Source organism: Phyllopteryx taeniolatus, chromosome 5 (genome assembly GCF_024500385.1).
Source record: "Phyllopteryx taeniolatus isolate TA_2022b chromosome 5, UOR_Ptae_1.2, whole genome shotgun sequence".
In the NCBI taxonomy this organism is placed as follows: domain Eukaryota; kingdom Metazoa; phylum Chordata; class Actinopteri; order Syngnathiformes; family Syngnathidae; genus Phyllopteryx; species Phyllopteryx taeniolatus.
Window position 1 is genome coordinate 6142444 of NC_084506.1, and position 18967 is coordinate 6161410.

At 43.8% G+C, this 18967-nt stretch overlaps 1 long non-coding RNA gene across 1 annotated transcript in view; it reads right to left on the reverse strand.

The window, feature by feature from the left end:
• Window positions 1–15045: 15045 nt before the first annotated feature.
• Window positions 15046–18967, reverse strand: part of LOC133478275 (uncharacterized) — a 56364-nt gene continuing 52442 nt past the window's right edge. The window contains exon 5 of the long non-coding RNA XR_009788644.1: window positions 15046–17264. This is a non-coding gene — a long non-coding RNA (uncharacterized LOC133478275). The remainder of the gene's footprint in view (window positions 17265–18967) is intronic.

Below are 18967 nucleotides of genomic sequence, written 5' to 3' on the forward strand. Positions count from 1 at the left end.
CTTAACGCAGCACTTGAAGCATAGTTCAGCTTTTCCACACAGCGGGCCTGCCAGTGTAGCGAGAGGCTGCAAATGTGGAGCCCTTGAGAAACACCTCTTAAGCTTTCTTTGTGTGTAATTTATACAGAAAATAAGGCGCGGGCCAAGAATCATAGCGAGCGCCTCTTTAAGCATAACAGTCGTGGCCTCTGAAAAAAATGATCAAAGTTGGCCCCAGAATAGTCAACAGTCACATTTTCAGAATGAGTTCACTTTATTAAACGAAATGGGCCCCGGCGGTGGGTCTGATATGATGTTTCGTGACAGATAACTGCAAAATAAACCAGGGGAACAAATTAAACGCCTGGTAGGAACCAGACAAACACGGCCGCGCGGTTAGTAGTGAGAAGGTTACATTGATGGTGTTCATTAAAAAAAGTGGAAAAGCAACGCCCCGATGAAGCCGTGAAGTCAGACTCCTCAATTGAGTTGATCTTGGAGCGTTTGGACAAACCACACAAGTCAGCCATTAGAACTTCTCACCCGTTCCCACCTCAGGTTTAGAACCTTTCCTCGAACGATCGCGACCTTGTCAGCCCACGTGCACGCAGCCGTTGATCTGGGCTCTTTTTCTTACCCTTGCTCCAAACAGCAGCGTTGGGGAGTAAGTGAAATCACAACGTAACGAGATGATGTGATTTCACTACAAAATGTATGCAAAGGTTGAGTGAGCCTCTGCCAGATGACTTTGGGCGCGAGGCGGGGTCCGTTCTCTGGACTCGACGCCAGCCGGTCGCAGGGCACACGTTAGATAAACAACATCAGGACAATTGAGAGTCTTCAATGAGGCTGACGTACTCGTTTCTGGAATGCGGGAGGAAGCCGAAGTATCCGGAGAAAAGCCGCACAAGCAAACGTGCAAAACCCAACTTGGCGTACCAGTGCACGTCCTTGAAAATGTTCTCAAATCAATTTTTCCGTTCAGTTCCTTGTTAAGACAACAGCAAGTTGTGCAAAAAGTATGAAACATTCAACAGTGGGACATGTGCAAAGGTAAAGGTTAAAGTGCATTTGAGGTTCAGCCTGAAGTTTCAAAGCCCAATACCCTGAACGTTTTCCAAGTAGTGTTATGTTACGAGTGAGCAAGATTGAATGACCTGCTTGAAATGTAGCCAGCATTCTCTATTCGGGCTGCGGTACTTCGGACTGCCTGACACGCAAATTAGAAAAAAAAAATCTCGACTTAGAAGCTAGTTCTACTCTCTCGTGTTTGGTTCAACCACACCTAGTATGCAATTTGCCTCAGCCCCTGATGTCTGGATTTTGGCCTGTTCTACTGCCGCTTCTCCTCCCCACCCCGCTCTCTGCTGCTTTGTGAACGGTGGGCTTGTGAAGCCCTTTTGAGACTCTTTTGTGATTAAGGGCAATATGAATAAACTTGACTGAAGGGGACTTGACTTTGCTTGATTTTATTTTATTTTTTCCCCCCGCACAGCAACTTGGGACTTAATATTAAATTGATTCTTAACCTTTTTCTTGCTTGTACTGTGTGTGACTTCTTGCCACCTCTGCCTCAAAGTTAACTGCATGCATCTACAGTTTGTGGGCTTCAGAAGAGGTTCTTTCACTTTCTGCGAAGGTCAAACTTGCCTTCATCTCACCAAATGACATTTGGACAAGATGGATGGCCAACATTAAGTTTTTCCCTGCGATGATCCAGCACGGCATCCCGTCAGCGCCTTTTGTGCAGCCCTAATAGAAATTCTTCACTGGCTACATGAAAGCTGACACGCCGCACTGTTTGCCCCAAGTTCAGTGAGGACATTAGAAAGTGTGCGTCTGTATTCAAAGGCCAAATAAAACGGGAACGGTCCAAATTGTAATGGTTTCACAAACACACGGAGGAGCGCTTACGATACAAGCGGGCCGGCGTCCAAATGGGCATCGGCGAGAGCCAGGGAGGGAGTCTCATTTTTCTTCTGACGGACGTGTCTGCAACTCGCCGTGCGTCCTTTCAACTCGAATTTGGATTGTCAACGTGCGACGAGGGCGGAATGGCGGTTTCGAGGCCAGGACACACACACGCAGACATACCCACGCGCGCACACACACACACACGCACGCAAGTCTGCAATCCTGTGAAATCCGCACGCCGCCTAACTCAGGTGCGAACCGACTTTCTCCACAGGAAACGACTCAGGACTTGTCCTAATTAGTTTGGCAATTAAATGTAGCAGAATGATTAAATGTTATTGTGACACATTAGTGCAAGAAAGTGTAGCTTGGTTTTAAAGCAGCGCATTGGGTTGCTTAAAATTCAATTTCAGAGTGGAACCTCTGAGGAAAGCCAAAACGTTTGTTGCCATCGTGAAAACATTAACTGCAGTCGTCCCTCGCCTTAACACGGCGCACGTTTCGCCGTCTCACTGTATCGCAGATGATTTGCTGTATCGCAAGATTTTGCTGTGATTGTTTCTGATTAGAATTAAATTTATTTAATGCGTTCCAAAAAAAAAAATGTCATTTGTTTTTTTAAATAAGAAAAAACAGCTCCGTGTAATGCTTTTTGTTTGTTTGTTTTTTTGCCTCAATTCAGTGGACATTGTGCTGCTCCTTCTGAAGTGCGCGCCTTGGCCACCTAGAGGGAAGTCCAATAACTTTGCTTTAGAAATGTCGAACAACAACAAAAAAAAAAAGGATAAATTATCGAATAATAATGGGAAACAATAATACAGACAGCTGCAGTAATATTACTTGTTCTTTGCAGAGGATAAAGAATATACTGTATGCCTGCGTGTATTGTTATATTATCTGTCTGCACGTGTTAGTGCACGGTTTGTGTTGGAATACCGAAAGTTTTACAACACCGCCACACAGATGCTATGAGTTAGCCCATATTTGCAGGTTTGCATTGTTTGTTAGCATTCAGCTAAACACACTTCAAGGCAAATCGATTCCCACTTTTCCTCAGCTGAAGCGAGAGTCCGGCGACTTGCGATCAACACGCAGGCCGCTGCCAGCGTCTTGAGTTCACAGGAAAGAAACATTTCCGTGCTTGGCTCGGCCGCCGCTTGCGACAAGCAGACCTGCCTCTGCTTAGCTTTTCTGTCCGCGCGGTCGAGAGAGCGCCAGAGAGCTCGGGCCGTGACCCCACGCGATTGGCGGGAAGGAGACAACGCCGAGCGAGACTAAGCAGCAACACGTCGTCGGGCCTTCCCGCAGCTCGGCGCATTCCACTTTTAAGTGCTCCGTTTTCAAACAAGCAACCACAACATTAGGCACACCTGCAAAATGTCAGGAGATCCGTCCAATTACAGAGCTCGATAAAAAGTCGGCCTTTATACATATGAGCGAGCCCCGCGTACAGCGGAAGAAGAGTCCGCCCAGGCCAACTAAAAGTTATGTAACCTTTAATATTGGCATGATTAGGTATTATTGTGGTCACCGACGAATGGTACGCCAGCACAGTCCTCATATGTCAGACATAGAGGGCCGAAATGTTTTGCTCTGTCGTCAATAACACCGAGCTGAAATTTACAGACGTCCAGCATATGCCGAAATGCCTTTTTTTTTTTTTTTTAAATTAATTTATTTTTTTCCCCCCCGAAACACAAGTTGAAGCAGTCCCCCTCTTGCTTCCATGTTTCTGTCAGTGGAAAAAATGTGTCCATCCCTGCATAATTTGCATCCACGCAGGTGTAGCCAATGTTCAGTTCTGTCTGCATGCGCGGTGTTAAGTTATTCGACGCATTTGGGAGCGCTCGGCTCCTCGTCTCCTGCAGTCAGCGCACATTCCCAGAGAAAAACCCTTGCTCAGCTGATGTTATCGTACGTCCGACACTTCATTACTTTCTCCGCCTGGCACGCTCGAGCTGGTTAGTATAGGCAAAGCTCTCACAGGCCGTGTGGGAAAAGCACTTGTCGCGGTGCTGACACTCTTTGGGAGGAGCCGGTACCGCGTTCTCCTAGTTTTGGCTAGCCGGGGCCTACGGACGGTCTGAAGCCTCGCAGCGCAGCGGTGGAGGACAAATGCGCCAAAGTCAGCTGGTTTTGGCCGCCCGCTCGCCCCCTGGCGTATCCAGCTGAGCTACAATAATTTGACACCTCTTAAGCAGCTGGACCCTTTTGGCGCGACAAGCACCACTTTGTTTTCGATGTTCTGTGCGCAATAAAAAAAAAAAAAAAAAAAAAGACCGTCAGCAACATCGCACGCGGTGTTTTCATCCACTTTGGCCCCCTCCCCAAGCTGTTCAATCTCCGCTCTGCCTCCTATCTGGGATTGAACATACACTTTGTGGTAACCTTGCTAAGTTATCCGTTACCCCCCCCACCCCCGGTGCTGTGAATAAAGGCTTGTTTCTGTACGCCGCGCTTGTTTCAGACTTCAAGGACAGCTCCCTCCATCTGGCATTAAGTATCGCCGGTGCCAGTGTCGGGTTAACTGACACTCCTGCACTTAAACTAATGGCAGCGAGCAGTCATCTCCCATGAGGCGCTCACCTTGGAAAAAAAAAAAAAAGAAGAAAGAAGAAAAAAAAAAATCATCCCCAATCACGGCGCTGCGCTCTCGCCCGCCACCCACCGAATGAGAGCGTGGGCATGAAAAGAGGGATTGTTCCAGCATTGGGGCATACATGACTGCAAATGAAAACATGTAACACGCATGTCCTGGCTCCCATTTGCCCCGTTCTCCAGTTCAATAGCACTTTGAGTAACAGGAAGAGGAGCGGTCCGGGGGGTGAAAGGTGGTGGTGGTGGTGGTGGGAGGGCTGCTGGGGGGGTCAGCAGAACGTCATTAGCACGCAAACACGCGAGCTGGCTTTCGTGATTTTTTTTTTTTCGTGTGATAGCAGGACCCCCCCCCCCCCCCCCCCCCCGAGCGCTTCTGAGAAGAAGACTTTTCGGAACAGATGTGGGCACGGAAAAGATCCCCTGATGAAAACCAGAACGTGCTACGTTCCAACACTTCTTTATGGGATTTCTTTATTGCTCAGTCGGAGCTGTGGGACAAGATTTGATTTGTTTTGTTTTGTTTTCCTGCATTTTCCAGTGATGACTTGATTTAAGTCTCTATTTTAGTATGTCAAATCAATTATACCAATTGAAATGAACTAAAATGCTCTTAATCCGTTCCTAGCTCCTCGAAAAAATACTGCAATTTTTTTTTGTTTGAATGTTTTTAATAAACAAAAATAGCACTGTATTGTATAAAAAAAACAAAAAAACAACAGAAGACAATGTAATGTCAGTTTTATACGTACCGGCATGAAGTACGATACCCGAGGTCCCGGATTAACCCAGTAAACCTTGAAACTTGTGTAATATAAATAGAATACGAAAATAAGATCAAATGAAATAATGAAAAAGATCAAATTCATATCTATTGATGCGGGTGTCTGCAAAGATGCAAATACGGCAAAGGATGCGCATGCGGCAGAAATACAAATGCAACGAGCTCGACATGCACGCGGACGTTCCCCTTTACCGGGAATCCACGGCTTATCCCGCCACATCTCTTGGCCGTCCTTCACAGCCGGAGCGTGCGGAAAGTTGCGAACATAAACACAGAGCGCAGGTGAGCCCGTGGCAGAGCGGAGCCCCCCCCCCCCCCCCCCCCGACCGCCACCCGTCCCCCTGTGAAGCCCCCGCCCCCCACCTTCTCAATGGAAATCCAAACAACGTTTTAAGAATGAAGAGGCTTGTTGCTAAATATAGGCCGGCCCCGTTGGGAGGCGGCGGCTCCGAGAGCCATTTTCAACAAAGATGAGCCCCCGGGTCGGAGCCCGGTGCCCGGTGCCCAGCGGGTGGCGGTGCGCCGGTGGTCTGACTTTCTCTTGTGCACCGGCTCTTGTGTAAACACTGCAATCCTGCGGTCCGCTCCGGCGTGGCAACCAGCGAAAGGAGCCACTGTGCGCTCGCACACAGCCGTGGTGTGTTGTCTCCTACGACGCACTACTTGGTCCACCAACCCCCCCCAGCCCCGAATCCCCCCGCCGCTGCGGCCTGGGTAGGGCCAGCGACAGACCTCGGTGTGTGATCTCGTAACCCTGCTAGGAACTCCTGTTGGGGGCGATGTTGGACTTGGTGCCCAAGTGACCGCACATTTTTCTCAAACTTACTGCGGTGCCTTGACCCCAACTTACCAGTTACAAGCCATCATTTGGTGGCTTTTTCTGTCTTGCGAGAAAAAAAATGAGTTCACTCTAATTTTGGGCGACGCAATTAAGCTTGTGGGCAGGGAGAGCCACTGTCAGCCGTTTATTGAATGGGACAAAGAGTTAAACATACAAATAAAAATTGACAACACTTATGAGGAGCTGCTGTAGGCCACAACTCACACCCAGACCCTCCACTGGTCCACTGTGCTTCCGCATCCAAAGTCAGCATTTCGGTCATGTGGGCCAGTCAGCCAATTAGAGTATTTCTCGTGACCCGCTCATATAGTCACACGCGCATGGCGTCCAATCGGGTGCGTATATACTCAAATAAGGAAGTGAAGCGCTGTAGCAGCCTGGCTGAACTCCGTATAGCCGACCCCGAAAACTACATTTTAAGCACATTATTATGGCTCATTATTTTATACCGAGACAAGATCACAATGATATTGAGGCACTTCTAAAACCGCAATATCGTGAATATTGTGACCCCCCCCCATGCAGCACCTGCATGGAGGGCCCCCTTTAAAAATATTTGTCAATGAGGGTCGGGGTTGGCAGTGCACTCCAACTATTTTTTTGTCAATGGGAAAGCAGACGTGGTTTTCCTTCCGAAATGACAGCCGGGGCCCCCCCCAAACTAACAAGTCGTATGTGTACTTGAACTTAAGTACAGTGTGGGTACTTTTTACGACCTCTGCAACATGCCCCGCGAATGACCGGTGACCGTGCTTCGCCCGAAGCGAGCTGGCGTCGACTCCAGCTACAAGCGGTATTGTAGAAAAACGGATGAACGGACGCACGGCATGGCAACAAGTCGACAGGTCTGCTTCTTCTGTTGCCGCTTGCACACTGGAGATTGCCTAAACAGATGAAGTCATGCGACTTCGGCCACGGCGGTTGTGTTCGCCTCGACTTCTCTCCGCAGTTTACACTGAATGACAAGGCGTGACTGCGCGGCAATATTCCTGGCCGCTTAAAAGGGGAGCTTTATGGCCTGTGGAAATGATTCATCAGGCGCAAGAAAGTATGCATTTATCACATTCGGGCGCTAAGAAGAAACGGCCAAAAATATCAAGTTCGGCCAGGAAATAACTGAAAGCTGGATGTTTTATCAGCCAGCCAACCTTTTTTTAGGATAATATACCATTAATCATCAGGATCACATCCAATAAAATTCCAGATTCATCAAGGCTGAGGGAAAGTGACAGTGTCCACCGAGGAGAATGAAGGCCTGCAGCTTCCCTCTCCCACTGAGCTCATGCGTTGAGATCACCAAAACTTGAGCGGCTACCTGCGCGGACCACAGGAGTGGCTACGAGCGAAGCTGCGGCTTTCCGCCGAAGGATTTACGGTAATTCTCGGACAAGCGTTCACAGCTCGGACTCTCGGCACGGCTCCAATATTGTCCCTGGCCGAGCGTCAAACGGACTCAAACCGAGCTCCGAGAGCTCCTACGGTATGCGCACAAAAGCCTCGCCTGCTTCAGTGATAAATGGGCAACCTTCCGTGGCACAAGGGGAAGTCAACAAATACAAATACTTTCGAACTGTAATTAAGGAAGTCGATTTTTTTTGTGTGTACTTCATTTGAGTAAAGGCAGATGGTCTGTCAGAAAACTTCTTTTACCGACAGTGAAGGTTTGCAAGTAGGAGTTGTCATGGAAGAATTCAAATGTAAAAGCAAACATCACCATTTTTTTCTGAATTGTGTAAAATTAGTTTTGAACATTTCTCGTCCCAGGTTGAAGCTAATTTTTTTTAATTTAGGGTTTTCTAGTCGTCATTGTAGGGTTCAAACGCAAGAACAGACATCTTCGCTTGTTTGTCCATTGAGTAAAATGAGTTTTTTTTTTTTTTTATTATTATTTCTGGTTCAAAGTCAAAACTAATAATGGTCATTCAGCGTACTATTAGTTAAAATAAGTAAGCTATTTATGAAAGATAATTTGTAAATCAATCATTCAATCAATCACACTGTTATTGAAAAAGACTTTCAAAGCGGTCCATGACCAAGTTTGTATCTCAAATCATCTCTGCGCATTGAAATGAATGGAAATGCCATTCATCTGTTCAAGTCCCCCCAAAAAACACCAACATTTGTTTTTTAAATGCATATTTTCATTTAAAAAAACTCGCACTCAACAGTAATACACTGGACAAAAACATGGAGTAATAACATTTGCTCTCCACATGACCTGCAAACACAGTCAAGTAGGCTAGTTACTTTTTTCAGTATGAGCGCATGACGACACGACGTGAAAAAAGACGTATCTGAAAAAATAATTACATACAGCTAAGTTGAACGCCCGCATATTCTCAGTTTGGCATTTACAAATGCACCTATTTGTGGATTTGGGGGAGGGGGGGGGGGGGGCTCTTGTCAAAACTAACATGAAAAATATTGCTTTGGTGCAATCTTGGGTCCAATGAACTATGTTGAAGTTAGGGTAGGAATTCATTTAGTCAGGCCATAGCCTTGTCTAATAGAAAAAAAAGTGCTTTGCCGCCATCTTGCGGTGATAGGCAATTCGAAAGATTTTCGGTTGGGTGTCAGTGACTTGCGGATTTTCACAATTTGCAACAGGGCTCGCTTGCGGTTTGTATGCGGGGTGATTGAAAAGTAACTCCCTATTTTAAAATACTTTTTTATTCATATGTTGTAATATTTTTTGGTGTATGTTCCATGATGTGAGGAGCAAGTCTACTCTACCAAACCAACAACTCTGGTAGAACTTGAAATCAGTTCATGCTAATGCTGGCGCTCATATCGAAATGTTCATTTTAAATTCAACTCCATGCAATACACTTTCTTCTCATGTTCATTTCTTGTAAGAACGATTGTTCAGAAATAAATTACAAGTACTTAAAAAGAGGGAGTTACTTTTCAATCACCCGGTACAATTTTGTTTATTTTTTACCAGTTGGTATCATTGGCTAATTTAGCTCTTGGCAAATGTTAGCAAAGCTATTGCAACACGTTGTTTTGCTAAAGTAAAAGCCTAAGCTCATGCTAGTGTTAGCTATACTTCCACGCTGCTACTTGCAGGACACTAGGACACACACTAGCGTTTGTTTCTTAAAACTGACCACTATGTTATGTACATACTGATAATATTCATATTGAGAGCAGGCGAGAACCGGTTTAATAAGGAGCCTGACTGTTATCCACTCTGCCCTCGCTGAATTCTTTATACTAGCTTACTTTCGTTTGACGTTTTGTTGTTGTTGGTGCCAAGTTATTAAAATGGGTATTATAAATGATGGTAAAAATGAGTTTGTACTTTTGCACTTAAGTACGTTTCAGAGTCTACTTTTTAAATTTTAAGTAAAGGAGACAAATGAGTAGTGCTACTTTTTTTTAACAAAAGTATGTGCACTTCTCCCAAAGTACTTTCGCCGCTGCTGGCTCGGTATGTCAATTAGAATTTTCTGCTCCGTATTTGATGGACGCGATGCGCCCTTCGGGGCGAACGCACGCTTTTCCGGCAAATTCCGCACAGCCGCGAGTGTAGGACGAGCAGGCGATATTGAACCCCGAGTGCCATTTCAAGTGCACTAACCCAGTTATCTTCAGGTTCACGTCCTTCCCAATTATTTTTCTGCTTAACTAGATTTGGAGTCTCACCAGGATCTCTGTTTTTGATTTAAAAAAAAAAAAGCAGAGCAAATTCCCTGAGAATTCCTGAGCGGGGTTCAACGATCAAACCAAATAGCAGGAAAAAAAAAAAAAAAAAAAAAGAAGCCTTAATGCGTCTGACATGCTCCGAGAAGCATAATGGATCAATTCAATAATCTTCTCTGTGTTTAAGAAGGATTAGTGTTGAAATCGGGGCTGTTTTTCAAATTGCTGCTACGGGAATTCTACACAAGGTAAAAGCAGGGGGGAGGTGGTTGGGGGGTGGGGGGTGGGATTTGTTAACATGCTTTAAAGAGCCACTGGGCTGAAGTAAAGGCCCAAAGTGGATGTTTGCGCCACTCTCAAGACCAAGTCATGGGGTTACCATTAGGGAGGGGTTGACTGCTACCTACCCCCCCCCCCCCCCCCTACACACACTCTATCGTGGGGTTTGTATTCAAGACTCACCCGTCTAAAAATCCAGGTTATAGAGCTACCCTTAAACTTATTAAAAGATGCTTAAACTTAGCAAATCAAACTTTTTAAAGTACAGTGTTCCCTAGCTATGTATAGATTACACCACACTATACTACAATGACAGTACCTCGATTATTATAATTTTTTTTTTTAAATAATACGATTTTTTCACTCCTCTCAAGTCACCTGAAATGCGATACAGCGGCCAGTGGAACGCTGTACTTCTTTCTGACTGGAACGTTAAGTGTTAGCGGCTCGCTAAGTGGCCCATAACCGCCTGCTTGGAAACATTCAGTAAGTTAAACTAAAGCCGAAGTGACAGTATAACGACTCGGGTCAGTTCAGCGAAACTCACCAGGAAGCCGCGACTTGTCCAGTTGCGTGTGTGTGTGTGTGCGTGTGCGTGCGCGCAGAGAACAGACGCGCATTCAAGACGTCGTCAGCACTTGTCATGAGACCGCAGCGACTAATGAAAAATGCATGTTATGACTGCAGCTCGCCACATACAGTCAGCGAGAGGCGTGACACTCGAGTCTGTCAGCGCCTACTTCATCACACGCAAAGTGAAAGACAACGGAGTAGGCTGCATTGCATTTCCAGGCGAAGTGTACACGCAACGCACAATAATAATCGGGAGGAATTTCAGAAAATTTCCTCTGGTCAAAGAAAAAGCCTGATTATCACATGTTGAAGAGTGATTCCCCCCCCCCCCCCCCCCCCCCCCGTCTCTGCTTGGAAAATGACTGGAGCTGACAATCGTGAATGTTAAACTTGTTCAATATTTCTGATCACAGATAATCAGAATTATGTGATTTTTAGCATTTTATGTGTTCAGAATGAAAAGGAATGTGGGCCAAAAAGTATGGTCTTTTTCAATTTTGATGTCTCGGCATGCACACGTACTGATGATCGAGCCGAATTAGAGCAGTTTACCTCTTACGATCAAAATCAGCAAATGCCTGATTAGCACATGTATCTAAAGATTATCCCGCTCGATTATCCTGTGGCGTGGGCGCGAGGGTGGAGTAACTTTTCCTCCCTGATACACTCGGAAAACAGTGGCGCCTCCAATTGTAAACGTTAAACCTGTTTAATATTCATGACCGCAAGTCATCAGAATTGTGCGCCTGTTCTCGTTTTGTGTGTTCACAATGAATCAGAATAGAGAGCAATGTCTGGCTTCTAATTCTTCTTCTACTACTCCTCTTTCTTCCTCTTTGTATTTTCCAGCAGTCTGCATACCTCACACCGTGCTGCCTCTCGCCGGCCAGTCTTGATACTACGACATATTTCATTATTTGTGCGTATTTTCTACGACAGATGAAGCCATAATCCTGACTGTGCTTTTTTCGGGAGAAATGTCATGAGACTGTGTTGCTGTACTTGTGACCGCAGCCCACACATTGGACCCATTAGTACCACAACCCAACAACGCTGCTGTCAATAAAAAACATGTCTGCTGCTGCTGCTGCTTTACACTCTCCTCCAAAATATCAGAACACTGAGGTCAATTCCTTTGGCTAGAAAAATAAATAAATATATATATATATATATATATGTATATATATTGCCTATATTCATAGTCACGTGTCAATGTGTACTATTTTAGATAGGGTTACTATCGGCTGATTAATCAGAATGGCGATCAATCAGTCGGGCCCTGATAAAAACAAAACAAAAAAAAAACGACACCAATGGAGTAAATCCCACTGTAGTTCTCAACATAAAATGACAGCGCGGCCTTCCTGCCACACACTCGCAGGGTCGGCAGTCACTTTTCGAGCCACAGAAGCGACAAAGTGTTCATTTGAAACATGATGGGCGGCCGCTTAGCGTTTAGCATGTTTCACTTCGCCGCAAATGTACACATTCCCCGAACCCACAGCCGCCACAAAAGCAGCTCGCCACCTCGTTCGACAGAGTTCCGCCCAGCTCCAAGAAACACAGCCAACTTTACCGCTGAAATAGATTTCAATACATTTGTATTTCCGCAGCCACGTTTACCCCCCCGCCATACCCTCCGAAGTCTCGAGATGGCAATGAATTAGCAAACAAAGGCCGCAAAAGAATTCCCTCCCATTCCTCTTAACTCAATGAATTACCCGCGACCACACAAAGAAAACAAAAGATGGCCAGTTTATTTTCCTGCGGTGGGCCCGTTTCAACAGGATGATTATTCACTAACACGCCCTTCAAAGTTTCCTCAATCAACGTGACGGGCAGCGGTGGGCCAACTTTGGAGTCGCGGACTTTTACAAGGGACAGATGGGCCATTTCGACATGAGGTCAAATACAATAGTTCAAACGGGTATTTAAACTACGGCGCACGATTTATTTCAATCCTAAAAATTCTAATTGATTCTCATTTTTAAATTGTGTCATTTATTGAATTATACTCAACCAATGACTGAACAAAATGAATACAGATGTATTAAAGGCGAACTAAACCCAAGATGTCAAAATTTTCTGTATATATTTAATGAAATTGTTTATTTCAAGAATTTACTTACAATTTATTGAATTATAAAAGTTAGTAAATTATTTAATAAAATGAACAAGATTTAAATGTATGTCAAATTATTTACTTTAATAAAACAAATCTATTTGTATTTGTTTTTACAATTTTAATTTTAATTCATTTTATTATAATTCATCAATAAACAATTTCATACAATATAAAAATGTGTTGAATGTGTATGTCTTTTTAAATAAATTCATTCAGTTTTTTAAATGTCCTAGCAGCAATCAGTGAAACAACTGTTAAATAAACTAAATAGGTATTAAAAATGTATATAAATTACTTGATTTTATTTAAAAAATAATACATCCTCATTTGTAAATTGTCATTTATAATTTATTGAATTATAATCAATTCACTGATTATTCAATAAAAATAATAAAAATGCATTGGATTTAAAAGTGAAATTGTATATTTTAAAGTAATGCTCTCTCATTTAAAATTGTTATATATACAACCCCAATTCCAATGAAGTTGGGATATTGTGTTAAACATAAATAAAAACAGAATACAATGATTTGCAAATCATGTTCAACCTATATTTCATTGAATACACTACGAAGACAAGATATTTAATGTTCAAACTGATAAACTTGATTGGTTTTAGCAAATAATCATGAACTTAGAATTTGATGGCTGCAACACGTTCCAAAAAAAAGCTGGGACAGGTGGCAAAAAAGACTGAGAAAGTTGAGGAATGCTCGTCAAACACCTGTTTGGAACATCCCACAGGTGAACAGGCTCATTGGGAACCGGTGGGTGCCATGATTGGGTAGAAAAGGAGCTTCCCTGAATTGCTCAGTCATTCACAAGCAAAGATGGGGCGAGGTTCACCTCTTTGGGAACAAGTGCGTGAGAAAATAGTCCAACAGTTTAAGGACAATGTTCCTCAACGTACAATTGCAAGGAATGTAGGGATTTCATCATCTACGGTCCAGAATATCATCAAAAGGTTCAGAGAATCTGGAGAAATCACTGCAGGGAAGCGGCAAGGGCGAAAACCAACATTGAATGCCCGTGACCTTCGATCCCTCAGGCGGCGCTGCATCAAAAACCGAAATCGATATGTAAAGAATATAACCGCATGGGCTCAGCAACACTTCAGAAAACCAATGTCAGTAAATACAGTTCGGCGCTACATCCGGAAGTGCAACTTGAAACTCTACTATGCAAAGCAAAAGCCATTTATCAACAACACCCAGAAACGCCGCCGGCTTCTCTGTGCCCGAGCTCATCTAAGATGGACTGATGAAAAGTGGAAAAGTGTTCTGTGGTTCGACGAGTCCGCATTTCAAATTGTTTTTGGAAATTGTGGATGTCGTGTCCTCCGGGCCAAAGAGGAAATGAATCATCCGGACTGTTATGGACGCAAAGTTCAATAGCCAGCAACTGTGATGGTATGGGGCTGTGTTAGTGCCAATGGCATGGGTAACTTAGACATCTGTGAAGGCACCATTTATGCTGAAAGGTACATACAGGTTTTGGAGAAACATATGCTGCCATCCAAGCAACGTCTTTTTTGCTTTTTTTCAGCAAGACAATGCCAAACCACATTCTGCGTGTTACAACAGCGTGGCTTCGTAGTAAAAGAGTGCGGGTACTAGACTGGACTGGAGTGCAACCTGGCGCGTTATGAAGCGTAAAATATGACAACGGAGACCCCGGACTGTTGAAAAGCCGAAGCTGTACATCGAGCAAGAATGGGAAAGAATTCCACCTCCAAAGCTTCAACAATTGGTGTCCTCAGTTCCCAAACGTTTATTGAATGTTGTTAAAAGAAAAGGTGATGTAACACAGTGGTAAACATGACCCTGTCCCAGCTTTTTTTGGAACGTGTTGCAGCCATAAAATTCTTAGTTCATGGTTATTTGCTAAAAACAATCAAGTTTATCAGTTTGAACATTAAATATATTGTCTTTGTAGTGTATTTAATTAAATATAGGTTGAATATGATTTGCAAATCATTGTATTCTGTTTTTATTTATGTTTAACACAACGTCCCAACTTCATTGGAATTGGGGTTGTGTATCCAATTCTAATTCATAAATTCAAACTCTAATTTACTATTTCCTAAAAAATTCAAATAAATCAAATAACCCATTATTTAATGTGATTAAAAGGAATTAAACAAAACTTTAAATAACACATTTTAGAAAACGTCCTAAAATAATGCAACAAATATCCTAGGACTCTTGATAATGTCAATGCTCGGTGGGCCCGCAGGCCATACTTTTACTACTACACCCCTTCTACAGCATTGGATGAACCCAAAAACCTCAAACGGTTACAGTGGTCACTTTTTAAAAAAAGTCCCAGTGTAGCAGCACTGCGCTTTTAATAAGTATTATTATAGTTTCTTTCTATTTCTCCCACGTCTCGTCAGATTGGCACAAAAGGCGAATTGTCGGTCCACAGATAAGGTGAGATCGGAACACCTGGTTCCACTGCGGCGTGACACATACGATTGAGAGAGATTACTTTTATTGATGACTTTTTGCAAAACAAAAAAACATTACTTTTCAACAACAGATGTTACAAGTACATTGTAACGTGAACTAGTGGGGCTAAATTATGTTTTTACGTAACAAGTTGAAGTAGCGGGTTTGTTCGCTAAATGTAGCTAACGCGAGCTGCAAACGAGTTACCTTCATCTCCATTATCATCCGGAGGAAGCTCGGGATGACGCTCGACTGCTTCCAGGCAATCCAGAGGGAGTTCACTCACATCTGACGATTCCGGATCCCATTTACTCAAATCCTGGTCGGCAGACGATCAGCTGACAAGCGGCCGAGAGCATCTCGCCATGTGGCCCGGCATTTTGGGCGATAGCTTTGCAACAAAGGCATCACTCGGAGCGTCATTCTTTATTCCCTTGCATGATCTAAGGCGTCATTCCCGTCGGTCACAGGAATATTTTTCTTGCCATGGCGTAATAAATTTCTAGTACCGAAAGCTTTTTTTTTTTTGCTATTTTTTTTTCATTTTGTCCACTCTCTTCTCCGCCATTATGCTTGCATCTCACATAAACTGCACAAGACCCTCACCCACCCATCCATGTTAAAAAACGCCATTGACGTCTTTAGACGCCATTGGCAGTGAATAGCTTGATTCTGAATGACGTCGTCGGACAGCATTGGCAGGGAATGGGTTAAAAAATGTAAAAAAAAAAAAATCACACATGCTAAAAGTACAATAAGGGTTTTAAGCTAGCGAGACCCAGTCGGCTGCCGCCAAGCCATACACGCACTATATAAAGTATACATATATTGTGTTTTACAACAATACTTGACCATATTTATCATTTATAATGTACATGTGGATGAAATAGCAAAGGCTTGACGTTTCCAAAATGTACACGAGCGATGTACATACTGCGCCGGGTGCGTTCAAGTGAATGGAAGCGAGCTGACCCTCTCAGTCAATGTTCCGTATCCCCACTCTTCTCTTTTATTCTCGCCCATTTCAACTCTCTGTAGCAACCCGCTTCTTCCTTAACTGTCACATTATCTTTTTATGGTTTAATGAAAGTGATAAAGTAGAATATAGTGTATGTGTGGCCTCAAATGCCTATCTATACACGCTCGATATTCAGGGCGGCCATATATTCGATCGCTCAATGTGCAGGTGTGAGTCGCCAACTGTAATTTTTTCACAATTGTCTGGTCCAAGTGGCGGCGGGCCTAAGGCCTACAACCCAGTCCGTTTATATTGGACCAGGCTTCTTAGCTTAGCCTAATTTACATAGCTTGGCGTAGCTTTTTTTAGGTTAGTCTAGCGCACTTAGCTTGCCTTAAGCTTAGCCTTAAATTTGGCTCTCAGACTTAATACAATTTTGATTATTTTTCCACACTGATTTTGCAACTGAATCAGTACTGTGCATTAATAGCGCCATCTACTGAAAGTCCCCACTGCGGTTAGGCAGCCTTCCTGGCGCGGACGGTGCAGCCAACGTCAGAATTAATAGAACAAATGTTGCATTTATAAACACAAACCAAACTGTGCTAAGTTTGGAAAAAAGAGAAAGCGAAAAAGAAATAAACCACAGAGCAGTGAACCATAACAAATAAAACACACTGTAAATAAAACCGTATTTTCTTATACAAGGTGGATAATTAGAAATATGGACGTGTGAGGAAAACAGACGTGTGAACTTATTTTTGGGTAATTTTTTTGTAGGCCCTGGCAGAGACAAGGCGATTACAGAAAATGCTTGTATTTTTGTTTGCATGCTTGTGTAACTCTGGCTTAGCGTGTGTGTGCGTGTGTGTGTGTGTGTGCGTGCGTGTGTGTAAGTGGCGTGTGTGTGGGCTGATCTTGGCCCCGGCCCGCCGCCGTCTGTAAAGAAACAGCTGGAGGCAAAGCCAACAGCGGTCCGGCTCGGGGAGCCTCGGGGCCTTGCCAGGCGGCGACAGATTCCAGAAGTTTCCATGGTGCCGCGTCGCCATGCCAACGGGCTCTTGGCACGCCGCCGCCGTCCCGATCCGCACACCTGGCCCACCAAGAGTCCAGAATCACCTCTGCTGTCACAGTGTGATGAACAGGTCATTTACAACCCAAGTGTTTGTGTGTTTTTAAGAGTTATGGGCGCAGGGAAAGAAAACAGTGTGGCAGTGCAGTGGACCTCCTGTGTGCGCCGCCCCAATCAAACTGAGGAGCCGTGGAAAAGCAGCACACACACACACACACACACACACACACACACGCGCATGCACACGCACGGTGGCAGGCCCTGCATTTGGTAACTGGACCATAATTCACGTCTAAATCAGTGGCTTTGTGCTGGACTTCTCAAACAAAACGCACTACAGGATCCCACTAGAGTATTGAACTTGATCAGTTCCGCCTTTTGCGTCGATGCAATATCACAATTTTAATATTTAGAATACATGCTGTAGCGCCGGGAGAAGTGGACGCAGACTTCCCAGCATGCCCGGCGGCACGTTGTACATGTGCTAATTAGGTGTCTATGTGTAATTATGTTAACCAAGAAAAAAACCACAACAAAGTCCACAATTAGGAAGAGTCCAGTCGCCTCGACTCCACCTGGATGACTTAGAATCTACACAGACATAGGGAACAAAAATCCCATTTTTAGGAAGCATGTTGCTATTTTTTATTGATATTATGACAGAATGTAAAAAAAAAAAAAAAAAAAAACGACAATTACGTTATTAGGCTAACGATTTTTTGTTTTATATTCAGCGTCTGTACTTTTTAACGTACTTAAATACAGGAGGTGAATCAGTACTTCACTTGGACCTTTTTTTTTCTTTTCTTTTTTAACACAAGTATCTTTACTTCTAATTAAGCATACAGTGTGTGTACGTTTGTCATCTCTGCAGCGAAATCAAGATTTGTGGTCGTCTCTTTCATGATGCCATTCCAAGGCAATGGAAATCATCTGACGCCGAAGCCCTCGTAATTCATCGGGCACTTTTATCATCCGTGGCGACGCTTTCCCAACGTGACGTGATGCGCCAAATAATATGGGCGAGTCTCTCTCACTGGAGAGGGGGAATAAAAAAAAAAAAAAAAAAAAAAAAAAAAAGAATTCCCCTTGTTGAATTGTGACATTCAATTCTCGTAGGTGGAGAAGAGCAGACAGTCTGCGGTGGTGAAAACTCGCCCTTGGTGCGGCTCCACTTTAGTATTCAGATGCTTTTTTTAACCCGCAAACCATATAAACTCGGCTTGTTGAGTTAATAACACGCACAAGTGATTTAAGTGTGCTTAATTTAATATTTTAACAGAGCCTTTTATTAAATGATACCTGATACTCGTGTGCTGCATTTTTGTAAGCACCGCAAAATGTCCCCCCCCCCCCCACCCCCCACAACCCCCACCCATGTGTCACAAACATACATCTGCTGTAGCTTCACTTGGCTTGGCCCAGTGGTGTCCAAACTACGGCCCAGGGGCCATTTGTAGCCCGCCATCCATTTTATTGCGGCCCACGGCATTTACAAAAAATAAGATTTGACACGGACCCGCAACACTACCACTACCACACATTGGGTGTGGGTGTTGAAAAAGTGGGGGACTACTACCATTACTATGACTACTAATAATTAAATTGGTTTTATATAGAGCTTTTCTACATTTGCGAATAAACTATTTACAACTAAAATACTACAAACATTTATCTTTATTATGCCTTGTGAATGGAGATAATTCAATTTCTGATTGATTCGGAAGCAAAATTGTTTTACAACACTTTCTG